Source organism: Muntiacus reevesi, chromosome 4 (assembly GCF_963930625.1).
Source record: "Muntiacus reevesi chromosome 4, mMunRee1.1, whole genome shotgun sequence".
NCBI lineage: Eukaryota > Metazoa > Chordata > Mammalia > Artiodactyla > Cervidae > Muntiacus > Muntiacus reevesi.
Window position 1 is genome coordinate 115,875,081 of NC_089252.1, and position 7,314 is coordinate 115,882,394.

At 48.1% G+C, this 7,314-nt stretch overlaps 1 long non-coding RNA gene across 1 annotated transcript; it reads right to left on the reverse strand.

The window, feature by feature from the left end:
- Nucleotides 1-261: 261 nt before the first annotated feature.
- LOC136166944 (uncharacterized) lies at nt 262-5,656 on the reverse strand. Its single transcript, XR_010663025.1, has 3 exons — nt 5,454-5,656; nt 3,970-4,288; nt 262-661 (listed from the first exon to the last, which is right to left on the reverse strand). It is a non-coding gene; the product is annotated as an uncharacterized lncRNA (long non-coding RNA).
- Nucleotides 5,657-7,314: the final 1,658 nt, after the last annotated feature.

The window sequence follows — 7,314 nt, forward strand, 5'->3', positions numbered from 1 at the left end:
GTGACTTCACTTTGATTTTTCACTTTCGTGCATTGGAGAAGGAAATGGCAACCCACTCCAGTATTCTTGCCTGGAGAATCCCAGGGATGGGGGAGCCTGGTGGGCTGCTGTCTATGGGGTCACACAGAGTCAGACACGACTGAAGCGACTTAGCAGCAGCAGAAGCAGCAGCAGCATTGAGGCACTAAGTACAGACACACTGTTGTGCACCACCCATCTAAAGAACTCTGCACTTTGAGTAACTGAAGCTCTGTCCCCATTAAACGCAACTTCCCATCCACTTCCCCAACCCCTGGCACCCACCATCCTATCAGTGCTTTCTATCTCTATGACACTCACTACTCTAGGTCCTCACGTAAGTGGAATCATTCAGTATTTGTCCTTTTGTGTCTGGCTTATGTCATTCAGCACAATGTCCTCAAGGCTCATACTCACTGTAGAAGGAATCAGAATTTCCTTCCGACTTTCAGAGGCCCCTCCTCCTGTTTGCTCTTTGTCAGAACAACATGGTTTCCGTTATAACTTCACGAGAGAAAAGAAACGGGAAACTCACCCTCATGCAGTATGTATCTCCAAAGCACTCCCTCCATAACTGGCCCACTTTTGTTTACTTTTCAGAGTTCTTCAGAGTTGTCTTTTATACTTTGTTCAAAGATTTTCTCTGCAATTAGCAAGAGCAATGGGTTTCACCATAGCACAATTGAAACTTTTCCACCACATTTTCACTTCAGTTTTTTAACTTTTCATTTAATTTCTAGAATTATCATATGGATCTGGTAGTGATGAAAGTTTTCCTTTATGTTACTTGTGACTTCAGATTAACAAACGTATGTGATAAAGAATACATATTCTCTAGTTGTTAGTCCTCCAGAGCAAGAAAGAAGCAAATAACAATTCAATCATAAAACATTCTCCAGAGGAAGATGAACTATATATGAGTGGAAAAAACTAAATTTTCAGTACACTGAAAAATCAAATATCTATTGAAATTAATGAGGAAAGAACAATGTATCTCTAAAAGTACATATCCTGTAATGATCACGTACGTAACATAAGCATAAAAAACATTAAAGAAGTAAGTAAGGGAATTAAAAAACATGAGCAGAGGTCAAAAGACTTTAAAAACACATAAAAATAAGTAAGGTTCCTATTCCTTCTCTCTCATGGGTCTTTTTTCACCAATGAATTGGCCTGGAAGTGGTTATAGGAACCATATCCATCTGGCCGGAGGACACAGAAAAGATGCTTTTGAGGGCCAGAGAGTGTGGGAGGGAATTCCAGAGGGGAGAACCTACAGAGGGGTCCTAATTCCATGTGTGTGCCTGCAGGTGTCTCAGCCTAATCCCGAACACACACAGCTTACAGCCACAACAAGAGCTAGCTGAACTAGGCACACAGGTTGAACCACACCAGGCTAATTGCCTTCTACAGCAAAACATCTCAAGGGGGACAGAACAGGACTGAAAACATAATACAACATCCAAAATGTCTAAATATAATTTAAAGCTATTCACTATATAAAGAATCAGGATAATGTGACCAATTTTAAGGGATAAACATGATCAATGGATGCCAAACCTTCACCATACAGATGCTGAAAATGTTAGACATTTGTTATATCAGAAGATCAGACTTCAAAAATGGATTTAATGAAAAGCACAAAATTACAGAAAGAAGTCAAATTCATATTTCAGCATTATTTCAGATTTTTGGTAGAATGAGAAAGACTTCATTTTGTGAATTAAGGCTCAAATTCAATGCTTTTTCTCTATATACATAAGGAAACATTATGGAATTACCATGTAGATGAGCAACTCTATGACTCACTTACGACCCACATCTCAACATCTCTGAATCATGTTGGATCTTATAATCATTGAACTGATACAGATTAAATGGGAATTTTTTTTTTAAAAGGTCTTAGTGATACATAAAATCATGTTACTTCTTAAAATATGTAGCAATTCTAGTTTGATAATATGCAGTACATGACCCTCATAAAAACACATCTTTTTAAATTTGCTATTTAAAAGTGAAGTAAGATACTGAAAGTTATAACTTCCAGTTATAACTGAAACATATAGCTAAAGTTATATCCTATTATATTCCTACTCCATTCAAATATATGGAATTTTTACTCTGTTACCTGAATTATTTAACATGGAAAAAATTATAAACTTTATCCTGAAGGCTCATGGTCTTATAAGTTTTTATCTTTAGTTTGGTATCAAACGATATCAACTTTTGAATATGTTTATATGAGTTTCACATTTTCCCCAAATTAATAAAATAATTAGGTTTGTACACAACAGACATTTAGTGATGCACAAAGAGGTTTCATTTCCAGATGATTTTCCCAGACTGGTTTTTCCACCCACATGTATCTCACCTATTTTTTATTCACATGCATGAGTTCTTGCATGGTAAGGAACTTAGGTGCTTGCACACATTCTGATGACTTTAGTACATTAGTAAGGGTAGTGTGGCTTCCCAGGTGGCTCAAGTGGTAAAAAATGCAGCCATTATGGAAAACAGTAAGGAGGTTCTGCAAAAAATTAAAATAGAACTACCATATGATCCAGCAATTCCACTTCTGGGTATTCACTCAAAGAAAACAAAAACACTAATTTGACAAGATATCTGTACCTCCATGTCCACTGCTGCATTATTTACAATAGTCAAGATATGGGGAAAAACCGTGTATCCATCCATAGAAGAATAGATTTTTAAAATGTGATATATATATGAAATATATAAAATGAAATATTATCCAGTCACAATAAGGAATGAAATCTTGTCTTTGTGACATAGACAGACCTTGATGGCATTATGCTAAGTAAAATAAGTCAGGCAGAGAAGGACTGTACAAATACTATGTAGTTTCATTTATATGTGGAATCTAAGGAAAAAAAAAACAACGAAAGAAACAAAAAAAACCCCAACACCTCAGCTCTCTATGGAGAAGAGACGTGATTACCAGAAGTGAGGGTTGGGGGGCAAAATGGGTGAAGGGGATCAAAGGGCATAAACTTCCAGTTATAAAATAAATAAGTCCTAGGGATATAATGTAGACCATGGTGACTACAGTTAACAATGCTATATTGCAATTTGACTGCTGTTAAGAGAGTAAATCTTAAAAGTCCTTATCACAAGAAAACAAAGCATTTGTAACTATGTACGGTAACAGATGTTACCTAAACTTATTTTGCAATATATACTGATAACAGATCATTATGTTGTGCACCTGAAAGTAATATAACGTTATATGTCAATTTTACCTCAGTATAAACATATATTACTAAGTATGAAATCTTTGGGGTAAATGAACTCCTTTCCAGCTAAGGTTTTGTTGACATTATACTCTTGGGATTTCTGTTCAGTGTGCATTCTCTGTGGTCAATGAAGCATCTGAAAGCTTTTAAACATTGATTACCTTCAGAAGATTTATATACATTATGAATTTTTCTTATTGAATAAGAGAGAAGTTATTTTGAAAAGTTTTCCCCTATTAATTGCAGTCATAGATGACTTTGCTCCAGGATGAATTCTCTGATTCCTAATGAGGATCATTTAGAGTTGAAGACTTTCCTACCCTGTCTGCACCCAACAGAGTTCTTACAACTGCTGAAAAAGAGTTGAGCTATAGCTGAAGGATTTCACACATTTACTACATTCATAGAGTTTAATGGATTGAATGGTGTCTCCTTCAAATTTAGAGGTTTTATAATTGGTTAGAAGGTTACCCTATTTGGAAATGAAGTCTTTGAAGATATAACTATTTAAGATAAAGTTGTACTACACCAGGGTGGGTCCTAACTCCACTGACTGGTTTCCTTATAACAAGCGAGAGGACACACAGACACGTAAGAAAGAACAGCACCAAGGAAGGATGCTGAAGGTTACCGGTGATCCGGAAGGCTGGGAAAGAGGCGTGGGACAGACCCCTCAGAGTCTTCACGAGGAACTAACCTGAACTACACCTGTTTTTCAGCTTCAGGTTTATTGGCTGAGCTGTGAGAGAATAAACTAATATGTGTTCAAGACTGGGTGTGCATGCATGCTACGTCCATTCATTCGTGTCTGACTCTTTATGACTTCATGGACTGTAGTCCTCCAGGCTCCTCTGTCCATGCGATTCTCCAAGCAAGAATACTGGAGTGGGTTGCCATTTCCTCCTCCAGGGGATCTTCCCGACCCAGGAATCGAACCCGCATCTCTTAAGTCTTCTGCATTGGCAGGCAGGTTCTTTACCACCAGTGCCATCCCGGAAGCCCATTTATGTTCATATCTGAAAAATTAATTAGATACATAAAATTCATTGAGAGGTGTGCTAAAAAGATACAAGCTGCTAATAAAACAAGTTTTAAGTGTCTTTCTAAAAAGCCCAACATGTTCAGCGGGCGCTAGAGAAAGCCTTGCGCACCGTTCTGGCGCCATCTCGTGTCAACACCGAGTCGACCACTTCTAAATATTCTAAACGAGGGCGGGGGCGGCGGGAAGCAAAGAGCAGAGGGATGTAGCCAAGCGTTCCTGAAAATCCGGGGAGGGAAAGGAGATGCGCCTGGTAAGGCAGACTGGGCTAGCTCTGATGGAGGCCTTTACCTCATTGGCACTGAAGGGCTCTTAGCACCTAAGTGACACGATCAAATGTGTGTTTTAGAACAAACCATCCTAGGAATACAGGCAGGGACTGTGAGAAGGGATCAGATGGCCACGTGGACAGCTGGTCCAAGTTGTGCTTCTGCCTGAATTTTGGGGCCAGATCACAGGAATAGCTGCCTCCTACCAGAATGCAAGCAGGGTTATATGTTCTGGGTTATATGTTCATGTCTATGGGCGCCCCCCACCCCGCCCCCAGCTTAAACAGTGCCTGGCACATAACACTTTTTATTAGGAATTAAAATGGGTGACATCTTACCACATAAAGACCACAGGATAATACTGCCGAAGTCCTTACCCCAAGCATCCCCTAAGCCCCTTTCTGAACATTCCGAGAGGCGGGCGTGTCCCCCCATCTCACAGGTGACAACCAGGCTCAGGAAGGTCGCCCCTCGCCTGGGCCAAGGGACTCCTTCACCGCCCGGAGCCCAAGAAGCGCCTCCCGCCTCAGGTCCAAACGCCGGCGCAGCCCAGGCTCGGCTGGGGTCGTCTGTCCGTCCATCCCCCGCTCCGGACCGAGGACACATTCGCTAGACGACTAGGCGGGGACGCGCTTCTCCGAACAACCTGGCGGGCAATTTCAGCCCAGTAGGCCTGTCCCCCGGAACCCCTCCCAGGCTAACCGGGCCCGACGGCCCCAACCCAGAGAGGCGACACAGTCCCAGCAGACAGGGCACAAGGTCTCCACCATCCACCGCCCGAGCTGGGCAACCGGGAAATCGGCCGCCACAGGAAAAGACTCCTCCGACGTTACCTCACGGACCTGGCGAACGAAGCGCCCCTACCTCACGGACCTGGCGAACGAAGCGCTCCGCTTCCTCTGTTTAGACTGAAAAGGCGGTGTCTAAACGCGAAGGACCACAAGACTTCCAAAGCAGCTTCACTCCTACCAAGTCCCGCCACCGCCTCCACTAGGCAGGACCCACTCAGTCACCCTGCGGTCACCCGCTCCGCTCCTGGGGACTAGCTCGGCCCCGCTCGGCCCCGCTCGGCTCCGCTCGGCCCCGCTCGGCTCTACCCGATAGCTCTGTCCACCTGCTCGGTTCCGCTCGGTTCGCCTCAGCCCCGCTCGGCCCCGCTCGGTCCCGCTCGGCTCTACCCGACGGGCTCTGTCCACCTGTTCGGTTCCGCTCGACTCTCCTCAGCCCCGCTCGGCTCCGCTCGGCCGCGCTCGGCTCTACCCGACAGGCTCTGTCCGCCTGCTCCACTCCTATGGGCTCTCCTCAGCCCCGCTCGGCCCCGCTCGGCCCCGCTCGGCCCCGCTCGGCTCCGCTCGGCTCTACCCGACGGGCTCTGTTCACCTGCTCGGCTCCGCTTGGCTCTCCTCAGCCCCACTCGGCCCCGCTCGGCCCCGCTCGGCCCCGCTCGGCTCTACCCCACGGGCTCTGTCCACCTGCTCGGCTCCGCTCGACTCTCCTCAGCCCCGCTCGGCCCCGCTCGGCCGCGCTCAGCTCTACCCGACAGGATCTGTCCGCCTGCTCCGCTCCGCTCGGCTCTCCTCTGCCCCGCTCGGCCCCGCTCGGCCCCGCTCGGCCCCGCTCGGCCCCGCTCGGCCCCGCTCGGCTCTACCCGACGGGCTCTGTCCGCCTGCTCCGCTCCGCTCGGCTCTCCTCAGCCCCGCTCGGCCCCCCTGCTCTGCCGCTATCGACCCGTGGAACAATCGGGATTCGCGCGCTTCCTTGGCTGGGCGCTACGGTCCTTGCCGGGTCCGGCTCGGCCCTCTTCGGCCCCCCTTCGGCTTGTGTCCCGCACAGCCGTCTCCACCCGCAACCTCGTCGCCTTCTCCGGTCACCCGAGGAGCCCCCTGCCCCTGCCCACCCGTCAGCGGCGGGGCCGCTCTGAGGGAGCCGCTTGTACGCCACCCCGCAGGGGTCCTCGCGGGCTTCCTGCGTCGCACAGGCCACGCGGGCTGAGGGGCAGCCCTGGGTTTCGGACCGTCGCGGCCTCGGCTCGCGTCCAGGCCCCCACATCGCAGCCGGGGGGCCTTGGGGCCGACCCCTCCCCGCCGAGTCTCGGCCTCTGCCTCTGCGGACGGGAGCTGCTGATCACCCCGCAGTCCCAGGGCTCGCGGCGGGGCTGAGGAGCCGGGGAGCGCGTGTCGCGCTGTGAGCAAGCCCGAGGGTGGACGCGGGGGAGAGCCAGGCACAGGACAGCCAGAGCCCGGGCCCTGAGTGCGGGGACGTGCACGGAGGCCCGCCCGCTGCCTGTCCGTCCAGAGCTGTGCGTCTTCCAGGAAGCCGCCCAGTGTCCTCTCAGTGAAGGACCAGCTCCTTTACAAGCAAGAACTCTCTGTGGGCGCCCCCGCCCGGGACCCGGAAGAATGAGGTTGCACAGGTGTCCCATTGCGCGTCCTTCAGAAGGCTGGGCTGAGGGAAGGATAGTCCGTGGCCTCCACTGAGACTGATCCACAAACCTTTCCTGGCCTGGAACTCAAAGCTGGGGAGGCAGGGCAACAGGTGGGTACTTGAATTGCAAGCTGCAGAAACTGGATTTAGGAATTTAAATGAAAACAATTGTTTGAAAGGATATACTGAAAGGTTGGGGAATTAAGGGAGGCCTGAAGAAGAAAAAAAACAAACAGTAGAAGTCAGTAAAACAGAAGCTGGGCTGCCCCAGGTGGCCTCAGTACCCAAGACCTCTGAACAGTCACCCCGG